Below are 15,025 nucleotides of genomic sequence, written 5' to 3' on the forward strand. Positions count from 1 at the left end.
TGCAGAAATACTGGAACTCTTAGGCAATGTGAATGTAAAATGTTGCAGCCACTATAGAAAATTATATGGAGTTTCCTCAAAAAGTTTAAAATACAGTTAGCATATAACCGATCAGTCCTTCTTCTGGGTATGTATCCAAAATAACTGAAAATAAGATTTTGAAGAGATATGTACACACCCAAGTTTAACGCAGCGTTATTTACAATAGCCAGCAGATGGGAACAACCATGCGTGTGTACTCAGTCATGTATGACTCTTTGAGATCCCCTGATCTGTAGCCCACCAGGCTCCTTTGTCCAGGCAAATTCCAGCAAATGGAATTTCCCAGGCAAGAATACTGGAAATGGCTTGCCATTTTCTCCTCCAGGGGATCTTCCCAGCCCAGGAATCGAACCTACATCTCCTGCATCTCCTGAACTAGCAGGTGAATTCTTTACCACTGTGCCACCTAGTCGTGGGGTGGAAATAACATAAAATAAATGCCCATCAGTAGATGAATGAAAAGAGAAAATGTGGCATGTACATATAAAGAAATATCATTCAGCCTTAAATAAAAGGAAGAAGTTTTGTCACAGGCTACAACATAAGTGAACTTTGAAGACATTATGCCAACTGAAACAAGTCAATCACCAAGAGATTCCGCTGACGTGGGGTATCTGAAATAGTCAAGCTATTAGAAACAGAGAATGGAATGGTGATTCCTAGAGGGTGGGAAAGGGGAATGGGGAATTATTGTCCATTGAGTAAAGAGTTTCAGTTTGGCAAGATGAAAAAGTTCTAGAGATCAGTTGTAAACAAGATACATATAGATAACACTACTATACTGTTCACTTGAAAAGAATTAAGATCGCAAAATTCACATCATTTTACTACAATTCCTAAAAAAACAGGAGAAGTTACCTGTGGTTGTTAAAAAATATGGGTAACTCTGTACACCTAACAAAGTTTTGCAAAAGAGAACGCACTGGTCATAGTAAACACCCTCTTCCAACAACACAAGAGAAGACTCTACACATGGACATCACCAGATGGCCAATACCTAAATCAGACTAATTATATTCTTTGCAGGCGAAGATGGAAAAGCTCTACACAGTCAGCAAAAACAAGACCAGGAGCTGACTGGGGCTCAGATCATGAACTCCTTAATGCCAAATTCAGACTTAAATTGAAGAAAGTAGGGAAAACCACTAGACCATTCAGGTATGACCTAAATCAAACCCCTTATGATTATATAGTGGAAGGGACAAACAGATTCAAGGGATTAGATCTGATAGAGTGCCTGACGAACTATGGACAGAGGTTCGGAGGTTCGTGACATTGTACAGGAGGCAGTGATCAAGACCATCCCCAAGAAAAGAAATGCAAAAAGGCAAAATGGTTGTCTGAGGAGGCCTTACAAATAACTTGAGAAAAGAACAGAAGCTAAAGGCAAAGGAGAAAAGGAAAGACACACCCATTTGAAGGCAGAGTTCCAAAGAATAGCAAGGAGAGATAAGAAAGCCTTCCTCAGTAATCAGTGCAAAGAAATAAAGGAAAACGATAGAATGGAAAAGACTGAAGATCTCTTCAAGAAAATTAGAGATAGCAAGGGAACATTTCATGCAAAGATGGGCACGATAAAGAGCAGAAATGGTATGGACCTAACAAAAGCAGAAGATATAAAGAAGAGGTGGCAAGAATACACAGAAGAACTGTACAAAAAAGAACTTCATGACCCAGATAACCACGATGGTGTGATCACTCACCTAGAGCCAGACATCCTGGCATGCGAAGTCAAGTGGGCCTTAGGAAGCATCACCACGAACAAAGCTAGTAGAGGTGATGGAATCCCAGGTGAACTATTTCAAATCCTAAAAGAGGATGCTGTGAAAGTGCTGCACTCAATATGCCAGCAAATTTGGAAAACTCAGCAGTGGCCACAGGACTGGCATAGGTCAGTTTTCACTCCAATCCCAAAGAGGCAATGCCAAAGAATGCTCAAACTGCCACACAATTGCACTCATCCCACATGCTAGCAAAATAATGCTCAAAATTCTCTAGACAGGCTTCAACAGTAAGTGAACCGTGAACTTCCAGATGTTCAAACTGGATTTAGAAAAGGCAGAGGAAACAGAGATCAAATTGCCAACATCTGTTGGATCATCGAAAAAGCAAGAGAGTTCCAGAAAAACATCTACTTCTGCTTTATTGACTACGCCAAAGCCTTTAACTGTGTCGATCACAACAAACTTTGGAAAATTCTTAAAGAGAAAGGAATGCCAGACTACCTTACCTGTTTCCTGAGGAATCTGTATGCAGGTCAAGAAGCAACAGAACCAGACATGGAACAACAGACTGGTTCCAAATTGGGAAAGGAGTACGTCAAGGCTGAATACTGTCACCCCGCTTATTTAACTTATATGCAGAATACATCATGCAAAATGCCGTGCTGGATGAAACACAAGCTGGAATCAAGCTTGCAGGGAGAAATATCCTCAGATATGCAGATGACACCACCCTCATGGCAGAAAGTGAAAAAGAACTAAAGAGCCTCTTGATAAAAGTGAAAGAGGAGAGTGAAAACGCTGGCTTAAAACTCAACATTCAGAAAACTAAGATCATGGCATCTGGTCCCATCATTTCATGGCAAATAGATGGGGACATAATGGAAGCAGTGAGAGATTTTTTTGGGGGGTCTCCAAAATCACTGCAGAAGGTGACTGCAACCATGAAATTAAAAGACATTTGCTCCTTGGAAGAAAAGCTATGACCAACTTAGACAACATATTAAAATGCAAAGACATTACTTTGCCAACAAAGGTCTGTCTAGTCAAAGCTATGGTTTTTCCAGTAGTCCTGTATGGATGTGAGAGTTGGGCTATAAAGAAAGCTGAGCTCCAAAGAACTGATTGCTTTTGAACTGTGGTGTTGGAGAAGACTCTTGAGAGTCCCTTGGACAGCAAGGAGATCCAACCAGTAAATCCTAAAGGAAATCAGTCCTGAATATTCATTGGAAGGACTGATGCTGAAACTGAAACTCCAATACTTTGGCCACCTGATGCGAAGAACCAACTCATTTTGAAAAGACCCTGATGCTGGGAAAGATTGAAGGTGGGAGGAGAAGGAGACGACAAAGGATGAGATGGTTGGATGGCATCACCGACTTGATGGACATGAGTTTGAGTATGCTCCAGGAGCTGGTGATGGACAGGGAAGCCTGGCATGCCACAGTCCATGGTGTCACAAAGAGTCAGACAGGACTGAGCTACTGAATGGAACTGTACACCTATAATGTAGCCATCAATTTAACAGGAATGGTAAAAATGTGGCATCTCCTTTTTGAGATGTGATAGTCTTTAGGATGGGCTTCCCTGGTAGTTCAGTGATAAAGAGTGCACCTGCCAATGCAGGAGATGTGAGTTCGATCCCTCAATTGGGAGGATCCCCTAGAGAAGGAAATGGCAACTCACTCCAGTATTCTTACGTGGGAAATCTCATGGACAAAGGAGGCTGGTGGGCTACAGTCTATGGGATCACAAGAGTCAAACACGACTTAGCGACCAGACCACCACCATCAATCTTTAAGAAATAAGTTTTCTCTAAAATAAGAAAACAATACAACTACACATCTTTTTAAAGCATATGTGTGTACCCCTATAATTAAATAACATAGCATTTCCTTGGCACTAGAAAACAATTGAAAAGGAAGAGAAAAATGAAGTGTTTGCCAGCAAAATGTTAAGGTTTGGGGAAGAGGACTTGAATCTCAGGAAAGTGAAAAAGAATCTGTTATAAACACTGAGACCTGGAACAAAAGTTATTTCTGTCCCAACTGTTAATAGTGTCATCAGAGCTATGAAATCCACTCCACCTAAGGCCTAGGCTTTTTGCACCTGCTTGATCTTCCTAGCCTGACTTTTCTCTTGCCATGGACATGCCATGGACTGGGTGATTCCATTCGTGGTTGTCCACCTCATACATAATTCAGGAATCCCAGTGTCCCTTACTGCTGATGAAGACAATGTGAAGGATGCTCTCAGGTTCTCACCTTTGCCATCTAGAGCAACGGAATTAATGACAGCACAGGAAAATCTGTCTGGCTGGAGACGCGGCCTTGGCAGGGGTCTGGTGTCTAGATGGGCCTCGTAGCAAGATAGTACAGAGGGCCAAGGAGAGCAAGAGCCCCTTGCTGGGGCTGTCACCCAAGGTTGTGGATGAAGTGGGCTCAGCCTCATGGTTTTCCTGTCTGAGGTCAGGCCCAGAGGGAGGAGCTGGGGGCCAGCTGTGAGGAACAGCAAGAGCCGAGTGTGGGCCCCAGGCCAGTCCAGCCTGCCAAACTGGTGGGATGGAAAAAGACAAAACCGTAAACAAGAGAGTGGATTCCAAGTCCCGCAGTAGCTTTGGATGTCCCAGGGAAGTCGGCCAAAAGTATCACCTGTGATAAGACACATTTACCCTGTGATTCAAATTCTAGGAGCTTGAAGACACAACCCCAGCGGCTAATGCAAAACCTCCCATCAATACGACTGCTTTTTTGGAAATGTATCAACAGCGAGAAGAAAAGGTGGTTCTGAAGATGATCAAAAGGCCAGTCATCAAGAGAACATATTTCTTTCCACAGTGAAGTGACAGCCACTGAGGATAATGGTAACATTCCAGAAATACGGCCCAGTCTTCTTGACTTGAAATAGTTGACACGTGTTAGACAGGGATCTGTGTGATATAGGAAGGGATTTCCCCAGCATCCGAAGCGTTTGTTCCACAGGGTCCCCAAGTCGTAATCAAGTCTTGCTCGGGGCTCAGGGCAATCCCCAAAGGCAGTGTAGAAATCCATGCGTGGCTGATTGGTCCTCTTTCTTCACTGTGGGTGACCCGCCAAGCCACTGTCCCAGCACTGCCCGAGCACTGCCCCAGTGTTCTCTAGAAACCCCGCAAGCCCATGCCCTACCCTGGGGATCTTCCAGACCTTTCCATCCGGCCATAGCTTTCTTTCCCAAGCTCCGCTCGACCTATTCCTGAGTTTGTCTTTAGGAAAAAAAAAAAAAGGCACATGAAATACTTGTTGTCTTTGTGACTTTTCTCAGTTGAGGATATATGCTTTAGATCAATGTATAAATGTACCGTACATATGCTATTCCTGATTCCTTCCATTAAAATTGAACGTCAGATTTCTTTATCAGCAATAACATCCTACTAGAAAACTATTTTATGGGAAAATTGTCCACCTACATTATTTACATTTTACTGGATTCTTTCTAGAAATATAGCCTGTGCTTTCAAAAACAACTTGTAATATTCTAATAGGTCAAGAATCTTTTTTTTAAATATGGAACCCATGTATTCTGTCATATCTTAAACACTAGGTGGGGTCTCTGTGGACAAATTCTAAAATAATTGTGCAGTCTGATTTGTTGTTGTTGTTTAGTTGCTAAGTAATGTGCAACTCTCTGAGACCCCTTGGACTATATGTAGCCTGCCAGGCTCCTCTGTCCATAGGATTAACCCAGCAAGAAAACGAGTGGGTTGCCATTTTCTTCCCCAGGGAATCTTCCCAGGGATTGAACCCACATCTCCTGCACTGGCAGGCAGATTCTTTTTACTGCTGAGCCACCAGGGGATTTTCTGAGGCATTAATTACTACTTACTTTATTGTCTAAGGAAAATGAATTTTAAATTGAAAATGTAAAGATTTTTATTTCAGAGATCTTAATCTTTAGTAGAGTAGACTTCTAAATGAAGTGCTTCTCATTGGGACACAAAGAAATGAAAAATATATACAGTGCGGTGCAATGCCTTCCCTAAAATCTACCCAGATGTTGAAGAAAGTGAAAGAAAGGGGAATAAAAGAAGGGGAGGAGAGGAGAGGGCAGAGGAGGGCAGAGGGGAGATGCTCTTCCAACCCTGACAGCGAAAGACAGAAGAGATGTCTGCTGGATGATAAGGATCCCAGGCTCCACGGATGATTAATGAGCTCACATGTTGGGCTGAGCTGAATTCCCAGGTGGGAAGAATGCCTTCAGCTCCCCCACATTTGTCCTGCTGCAGTGCTTAGGCGCCAGTCATGTGGCTCAAGCATGCCTAGCCCAGCTGTTGAATGTTTGTTCATGTTTTTGTTTGCAATTAAACCTCTCCTATTGTTTATCGTGTCTTGGCATCCCACTTTTTTAAAACTGAAGTTCTTGGCAACCAATCTTGGAGATTTTTTTTTTTCATTTAGATTATTAAAAGATGTCAAACATCATCTCCCCAAATGATCACCCAGCTTGTCCATTTTAATAAGGAGAAAGAAGGCAGCCACTCCCTGCCCTTCATTGTCCTTCTTTAACTCTCCCTCCCACCCCCAAGAAACAGAGACAAGAGGGCACAAGTCATACTTGCTAAGCCCCTGTCTCAGAGGTGGGATCCCATGCCTTCCTCCCACAGCCCGATGGCCGTGTTTCCCTTCATTTTATAGCTAGGAAACTGAATCCAGGTGAGACCAAGTGTTTTGTCCACTGCCACTTAAACAAAAACAAGATTGAGCCAGAATCCTAAGGAAGGTTTGCGTTTCCAAAGCCCAAAGGCAGAAACCCAGGAAACGCTAAGAGTCTGTGCCAGACTTGGCCCCAATCTCAAGGAAACTCCCTATGTCTTTTCTGGTGGGGGGCAGGGGTGGGAACAGACCTAATTTCTTTGTGGTGACAAACCACAGATTCTGTATCAACAGAATTCATTTGTCTGCTGCTGTTCTTTCAAATATGATAAAAGTCAGAATTGGCTGCCTGAGACCCTTGGGTTGGATGGGATGTTATGCAGCTTTGTGTCATAATTCTATGTCCTAAAGGCAATAGATCCAATCATAGGACTTCATTCAATTCTTATCTTTCTATTGAGCATTAGTAAGTCTTTTTTTCTTTTTTTTTTTTTTTTATTGGTCTCATTCTAAAAAGAACTTGAGACGCCTTTTTCCTTTTCATAGCTGTCCACTTGAAACTTAAAAAGACACCTCTCATTATGAAGATTACTCTCCATGGCCCTTCAACTCAAAATTGCATTCAGAGTACAATGACATTCCCAAGCTATTTTGCAATTTCATGAAATTAATTTTCATTAAGTCTACTCAAAAGCTTTTTCATTTTCCATGTCTGGAAATCTTTTTTAAGAAAGAGACACACACATGCACACAAGGAAATCATTTTCCAACAAAGACTTAAATGTATCCAGAGCTCCCATTTTGAAGTCATTTATTTAGTCTTCTCCAAGCACTTCTTTTTAAAACCAGGCTGGTCCTCCTATCAAGTTCTAGCATTCTATTAACTCCTTACTGTCCTATTTTATGTGGGAGCTGCAGAAACAGTGGAAGACCACAGTCAGAGAGCCCTGCCATCTGCTGTGAGATGAAAAGTCACATTTCTGCAAACCCCAGGGTTCTCCAGCTTGCAGCACCCTAGTTCTCTCTCTCTCTTTTTCTTGTCCTTCTTCTCTTTCTTCTTCTCTTTATTCTCTGAATCTTGGGGAAAATTCTTGTCCCAGAGAGGAGGCTGAAAGAGGATTTATTAGATCCTCCAGTTAGGGAGGGAGGACAGTGGAATTTAACATAGTATTGCTACCTGAAAGAGCTTTGGGGGAATTTTCAAAAGCAAACAATTTGGAACAACTGTAAGAAGACCCCTCCAAAGAAATGCATCAGAAGCTTCTTTTTTACCATTTATTTTACAGTTTGAATCTCGCATTTCCATTCCATGAAATTGTGCTACAGAAGAAAATATTAGCCATGCATACACATCTGTAAGCAATCATCTACTTGACCCAGGCTCTGAAGGTGTGTCCTGTGATAGCAAAACTTAACTCTTCTGATCTTGAGTGTCAGCCTGGGCTCACTGCCACTTCCTGGTGTCTTTGTCAGACACTGAGTATCAGATTCAAGACCTCTGGATCTTCCTGGTAATGTCATGTAAAACAATGTCTGTTCATGTCTTAGCCACTGTAAGTAGTGCTGCTCTGAACACTGGGGTACATGTATCTGTTCGGTTTAGAGTTTTTGTCTTTTCCAGATAGGCACCAGGAATGGAACTGCTGGATCATATAGTAGACCTATTTTTAGTTTTTTAAGGAAACTCCATGCTGTTCTCCATAGTAGCTGCTCCAATTTATATTCCCAACAGTGTAGGAGGGCTCCTCTTTCTCCACACCCTCTCCAGCATTTACTATCTGTAGACTTTTAGTGTCCATCAACAGATGAATGGATAAAGATGTGGTATATATGTTCAATGGAATATTACTTGGTCATAAAAAAGAATGAAATCGTGTCATCTGCAACAACATGAATGGGCCTGAAGATTATCATATTAAGTGAAGTAAGTCAGGCAGAGAAAAATGAATAACATATGATACCACTTATATGTAGAATCTTAAAAAATGATACAAATGAACTTATTTACAAAACAGAAATGGACTCACAGACATAGAAAACAAACTTACGGTTAGCAAGGGAGAAAAGCATGAATCAGGAGTTTGAGGATGAACAGACACACACCACGACAGATAAAACAGATAAACAAAAAGAATTTACTGCACAGCACAGTGAACTATTTTAGTAGGAAATGGCAACCCACTGCAGCATTCTTGCCTGGAAAATCCCATGGACAGTGGAGCCAGGTGGGTTACAGTCTGCCAGGTTGCTCTAAGAGTCAGACACAACTGAGTGAGTGTGCACGCACAGGGAACTATATTCAATATTTTGAAATAACATAATGGAAAAGAAGATGCATGTATAACTGAATCACTTTGCTGTACCCCTGGAACTAACACAACATTGTAAATCAACAGTATACTTCAATTTTTAAGTGCCTATCTGTTAAAAAAAAAAAAAAAAAAAAAAGATGTCTGTTCAGCAGCTCATACATTGGAAGAGAGCAATCCAGAAAGGAAAGATTTGACTGTGCCCTCACAGGTAACCTTCTCCCAGAACAAGTTCCCATGAGGCTCTGCCAAGCACCACCTGGGGCTACCTTCCTTTTCCCCATAAAGGCACCTTGAAGAACCTCCAGATTAACCACCCAGATATTCAGAAATTTACTTAAAGACATATTGCTAGGGTCCAAGATAATAAACACAAAGCAGAAAGTTCCACATTTGCTGTGGTTGGAAAAGCTAGATATCACGATGCACACGTAAATAACTTTCTACCCTTTTAAATGTGAGGCAGCCAGACACTGTGTTTCCTTGGTTTTTCTTGCTAGTGATAAGCATTAGGCAGAGACTAGTTCAGATTTAACATGAGGGAAGAGAATGTCTTAGAAGATGCTTCAAAAGGAATTGCACGAACGTCCTGTTCCATTCCTGCCACATGACACACGGTGCTGTCGGCTCCAGGGCAAACGCCGGCATGTCCTCCCTGCCGGCCCTGGCCAGGGACTAGGGGCCACTGGCCTCTCCAAACCACGGGGTTCCGCTGTAGAACTGTTCAAACAAAGCGGCTAAAATGTCCTCAGATGGTAAGGGAATCATAACCATTTTTGTTTGTTTTCTAATTCGATTCATGTTCAAGTCTAGATAATTATTTAAAATAGTATTTTTTTAATTAAATTTAAGCAGCTGATAAAATATCACCGTGGATTTAATATAATAGCCTGGAAAAAATCTACTGCATTCCCATCTCAGTCAGTAAGGGTCAGTTCATCTCTCCCAGCCTCCCCAGCTTTACGTGCAGAACGAGGCTGACTGCCCGATGCTCTAACCAGCAGCGGTCCTGCGGCTGCTTTTCCATCTGTCGCCCTAGGCTCTGACCGCTGGTGGGTCTCCTTCTGCCCCCATGAGAGACAGACAGCCCAACAAGTGCTGGCTGGGGGTGTCTGTGGGCTTAGCTGCGCTGGCTCTGCGCTGCTGAATCAACTGATGAGGATTGCAGAAGAGAAAACCCGTTTCCTGGAATGGCTTCTCTTGAGACCTGAGTCATCTCCAGCTGCTCTTCAGTTCTGCATTTGAAATTAAATCAGTTCACAAGCTCGCCCTTCCAGTGGCCAATTCTCGATGCCCTGGGTCCGTGAAAACCGAAGGTATGGGCCGAACCAGGTGGACTGGACTGAAGGCCTTCCTTTCGTACCTTTCCCTAGCCACACCTATCTTGCAGATGTTTCTCTGTACTTCATGAAACATCTTAAAATTCAGGAGAACAGCAGGATCACACTACGTGAAACGCAGCCAGGCCCCAACGAAAGACTAACAGCCTTCGGGAGAGGGCTTGGCAGAACTTTTCATATTTGTCCTATTTTTCTGCTTTTTTTACTTCTTTTCAGATTTTTTTTTTAAACAATCACCTCTCTGCTAAATAAAATATGATACTCTATAAAAGATTGGTCAATGGCCAAAAAAAGCACCTTTCTTCTCATGATACTCCAAAATGTACTCCTGAAGATACGTTCTCTCTTTTATTCCTGGTCCTCAACACCCACCTGTAAGAACACACTGGCATGCCCAGGAAATGCTGATTCTGCTTTGGGACCCAGATCGGAAGATGCCCTAGAGAAGTGAATGGCAACCCACTCCAGTATTCTGGCCTGGAGAATCCCATGGACAGAGGAGCCTGGCAGGCTGCAATCCACGGGGTGGCAAAGAGTCGGACACGACCGAGCAACTAATGCTCTTGGGACCTCAGACAAGCAATTCACCCCTCTGCGTTCCATTTCTTCATCTGAGGTGTCAAGGGTGTGGGTAGAACATCCACCAAGGTAGTAATTTGGGGATATTTCAAGTAGCCAAACGGAAGTCAATAGCCTGCCAAGTCAATAATTTGCCCTAAGGCGAGGGCAGGGCTGGAGTCTTAGTCATTTTTGTCCCCTCCTCCCACCCCAAAGTTCCACGCCCTGGAGCACAATGGGGTTTATTAAGCTTAAAGGAATATGAGACACATGGGCCAAAGTTTGGGAGTTACTGGGTTAGTTCCGCTTTAACTTCCCTTCTATTTCTAAAATTCAAAAATCCTACCCGGATACAGCAGACTGGGTTCTCAAACACCGCCGTGTTAATTTAGACTTTTTCTCAGTAGATACCAGTAACCTGTTTCCTCTAAAACTTCTTACTTGGTTAACGCCCTTGCGTGAAGGTAGAATGCAGCCTGCTTTACCGCAAGCAGCCGTTCACCTCTAAAGAGAACACTCTAACCGTACACTTACTTCAGATATTAGTCACATTTTTTAAAAACCAGGTACTGAAACAGTCTCTAGATGGGTCCTAAAGTGACCAAAGGAGCTCTGCTGAGACGTAACTCAACAGATTCCCTGCGACCCCCAGACTCCCTGCACTGCGCAGGGCTCAGCGGGATGCATCGCCCTCTAGAGGACAGAAAACAGAATGCACGTTCAGGAAAAGCTATCCCAGGAGGAAGACACTAATTCACCTTTTCATGTCCTTCCAGAAACAGATGAGGCCAGAAGGTACTAAAATTACGTTTTCAGAAATTAACGAATTCCCCAAAGGAACTCCTCTTTGTAAATCGAGGTCCTGCGGGTGCTCCCTGAATTTGAGATGTTCATCACCCATGGTTCAGAGGAGACAAACAGTGTTTTTTTTTCTTGAAAGGGTAGGATTATCTCCCAAATGCTTGGAAAGAGAGACTCCGTATCTAGAAAAGTGGATGAAGACAGCCCAAGACTGTCTGAAGAAGCAGGAACTTTTTTAAGCTTCCCTGCTTAAAAACCTGCATCATTTTTGGGCGTTCCTTTCCTTAGTGAGAGCTGCTAATAGGATTTTTTTAAATGCCAGGCCGCTCCTCAGGTCTTCAGCTATTTACAGAGCAGTGGTGTGGGTTTTACAGCCTGCTGTCCACAGCAAAGACACCGTGGAAAGTTCGCTCCTGTAGGTTTTGGTGGAAAGGCTACGGGGACAGAAAGTCCCCTTCAGATGGGAACCCGCCCAAGATTCTTCTGTAAGAGATAACAAATCCCCGGGTTCTTCCAAAAAGGAAACTGACAAGGACTACTTTTCAAGTGAAATGTTTGCCTAAAGTGATTAGCATGTGGGCAGGATAGCCTCCTGCGAATTCGGGACCTCCTAGTGGATTTTAAATCCTAAACGTGGAATTTCACATAAAACTGGATAATAACAAAGACGCTTTAACCAGTTGAGTGAGAGTATGGATGAAGCCTCCAGGGCAAAACTCTACTAACTTTCAAAAGGCAGGAGGTCTGATTTCAAGATGCGGAGCCTCCTTGGAGCCACAAACCCATCATCCATTGTCCATTGAATAGAGGGGTTTCTTTCTACTTTATCATCAGTGATGTATTAGGTTCTAAGGTACAAAATCACAAAAGGCACTTATGATGAGAGAATGAGAAGCGGTGAATCCTTAACACTTTGAAAATGAAGGGAGGTGCAGAAATAAGTATAATTCCTATTCAGAAAGATGCTTATCTGACATCAAAAGCATCCTGAAGACCCCCAGTTTGGAAATTCACCATATATCCCACCCTGTAAGGGCCACAAGCATGGTGGGGTGGGGCACACACCCTCCCAAGTGCTGGAAAAGCCAGGGGCCAAGGGCTAACATTCTAGAGGCTTCCCCGGCCACCTCCCAGGAAGGTGGGGGTGGCCACACCCTCCATATCCCCCACTGGAAAAAGAAAGGCCACCCTCACCACCCTGCTATGGGACTCTTCCCCAAGCCTCCTCTCCACCCAGGATCTTCTTAATGATTTTCTCACTGCCGTGAGTGGAGAAAGAAAAAAAAAAAAAAATACACATTATAGTAACGGAAAACCCTTGCCTCAACAAAGAGCTTGAGACCACGTGATCATTCCCAGATCTTGAATTCCTACAAACACCCATCACCTTCCCACCCTTCCGCCTTCACTCTCAGCAAAGCCCACGCAGGAACGGAGCAGAATGCAGGTCCCATCCCTCTGGGCGCTGTCCCCAGAGGTGGCCTGAATGCAGGAAGCCTGCTCAGCTGCTCTGGTTGCAAAGCCCAGGTCTGTTCTGGGGACCAGCTCTCTCGCCTGGCACTTCTTTCCCTGTTAGCTGGGAGAACCCTGGGGAGCATACACCAATTCCCCCATCACTTCTCGTAGAATATGACAGGAGGGCATTATCTTCCGGGAGAACAGAATCAAATGGCACATTTCAAATCACGATGCAAATTAGTTTGGGAACCTCCACGGTTGGGCCATCTGCCTTCCTGAAATGGTAAAGACTGGACTGCCCTCTAAGCCACCTACTGATGCCACAGCCTTGCAAGTAACTGAGCATCTCAGACCCCGGGAACATCTTTAAAGCCAGGGAACCACACCTCAGCGCCCCCGACCAAGAACCTCTTCCTTTCTCTTTAGCCCAGCTAAAGAACTCAGGAGTTCCAATACCATCCAACAACCAGCTGGTTTTCAATAACATTTTGCTTGGGAAGCAAAAAAAAAAAAACGGATTTTAAAGTCATTTCTGTTCAGTTTTTTGAAGGTACAGGAATGGGCCCCCTAGGAAGAGGGGGATCCCCAAGTGAGAACTGTCTCTCCCTTTGGGGTCCGAGCACCCTTGCAGCTGTGGGACCCAGTGGTTCTTGTGCAGAGTTAGCTGTGTTCAGCAAGAGAAGTGGCTGGCAAGGGCCGGCTCCTCTGAGTCCCCACTGGCTGGAGGACACTCCCCTGCGTCTAGAGCAGTTTGTTCTTGGGGTCTAGACCAGCCTTTCAACTCACTCCTCGAGCTGGCTGTGAAATGCCAATTTCTGTTGACAGCCCCCAGGACTCTGCTGGGCCCTCCCAGGGAGCCCACCGCATACAGTAGCCTCTGACACAGGTCCCCAGAGTAGACTGGTGACTGTCAGGGATCACTCTCCTTCCTGGGCGAGAGGACCGGGGCCCCACCCTCCCAGCCGGGGAACAGGCCCTGGGCCTCTGGGCTTGGCACGCGCCATGCATATGGGCAGCACAGGCCGGCTCGTGGCCCCAGGGGCCCTGCCTTATCCACCGGGCCTGCTGCCCAAACACCAAATTCCTTCTCCTCCTCTGACCCTGGCAGCTCCTTTAGGCAACCCCAGAGGGGACCAAGGCACCAGCAGTGACTTCAGATTCCTGAAAAGATGGAGTCCTGATGGTGAGAGCCGAGGAAGCCTCCACCTGCCCCTTGCCTGGACAGCAAAGTCACTCCCGTCCCCCGGTGGGCGACAGAGGCGCTCACCCAGCCCACCCTACCGGCCACCTCGGAGAGTCTCCCCAAAGTGACTCTGGGATCCCTGCACAGGCACTTCTGCAAACAAAGCCGATTCTCAGATTCCAGCTGAGCTTTCAAGGAGGAGGCAACGTCAAATAAAATAAACCCTGAGCCCGAAAGCAGAGAAGGATGGACAGGACAGACCGCGCTGCAGGACTCAGGGCAGCCCCAGCCCTCAGCCCCACCGTGGAAGACCCAGGCGGCGCACACGGAAAAAGAAAAAATCGGCCAGAGCTTCCAGAGACCACAGCTCCTACAGCAAAGAGACTCCCAGGGCGCCAACTGGAGAGCCATCGAGACGCGGTCAGCGGGGTTTGAAGCACTTCCCCCTGGCCACAAACCCGAAACCGGGGAACAGGGGCGAAGGGGCACTCACCCTGAGCAAACCTGGAGAAGCCTGCGTCCCTGGGCTTCGATATTCAATTATGTGCGATTCTGACGCATGGTTTCCCCCACGGGCTGCGTCTCCTTTCCCTTCTGCAGGAGAGGGGGGACCCCAGGCGGGCGGAAAGCTGCTCTCGTGGGCTTCACAGGAGGCTGGCGCGCGGGAGAACTGAGCGGCCTTTGGTGCAGGACTGAGCTTCAAACTGGACGGGGTCCAGGGATACAGTCAAGGCTGCCTCCAGCTCCTCCTCCTCCCTTCTCCGCCCCCTCCTCTCCCCCTCCCCAGCGGGCCTGCCCCAACACTGTAAATGAAAACCAGACTCCTACTCTGTTGCTTCTGGCCTGGACCACAAGCTGATGTCACCTCGGAAGGCTGTCTTCACCCCACGAGCCCGGAGCTGGATGCCTGCAAACCTCAACTCTTTAAAAAAAAAAAAAACCACCCCTTCTACTCATCACCTTTGGGGCTGGGCCCCCAGCGGCC

The 15,025-nt window shown here is 45.3% G+C and overlaps 1 protein-coding gene across 8 annotated transcripts in view; it reads right to left on the reverse strand.

Moving 5' to 3' along the window:
• The window catches only part of COL6A3 (collagen type VI alpha 3 chain), a 90,486-nt gene extending 75,733 nt beyond the window's left edge, over nt 1-14,753 (reverse strand). For 7 of the 8 annotated variants that reach the window (XM_043876790.1, XM_043876789.1, XM_043876788.1 and 4 more), the window contains exon 1: nt 14,534-14,744. The gene's annotated coding sequence lies outside the window, so the exon portion shown is untranslated. Of the gene's footprint in view, nt 1-14,533 lie in introns of all 8 variants that reach the window. The other variant, XM_043876787.1, reaches the window with a different exon arrangement.
• Between the last annotated feature and the right edge of the window lie 272 nt (nt 14,754-15,025).

Source organism: Cervus elaphus, chromosome 20 (genome assembly GCF_910594005.1).
Source record: "Cervus elaphus chromosome 20, mCerEla1.1, whole genome shotgun sequence".
Lineage (NCBI taxonomy): Eukaryota > Metazoa > Chordata > Mammalia > Artiodactyla > Cervidae > Cervus > Cervus elaphus.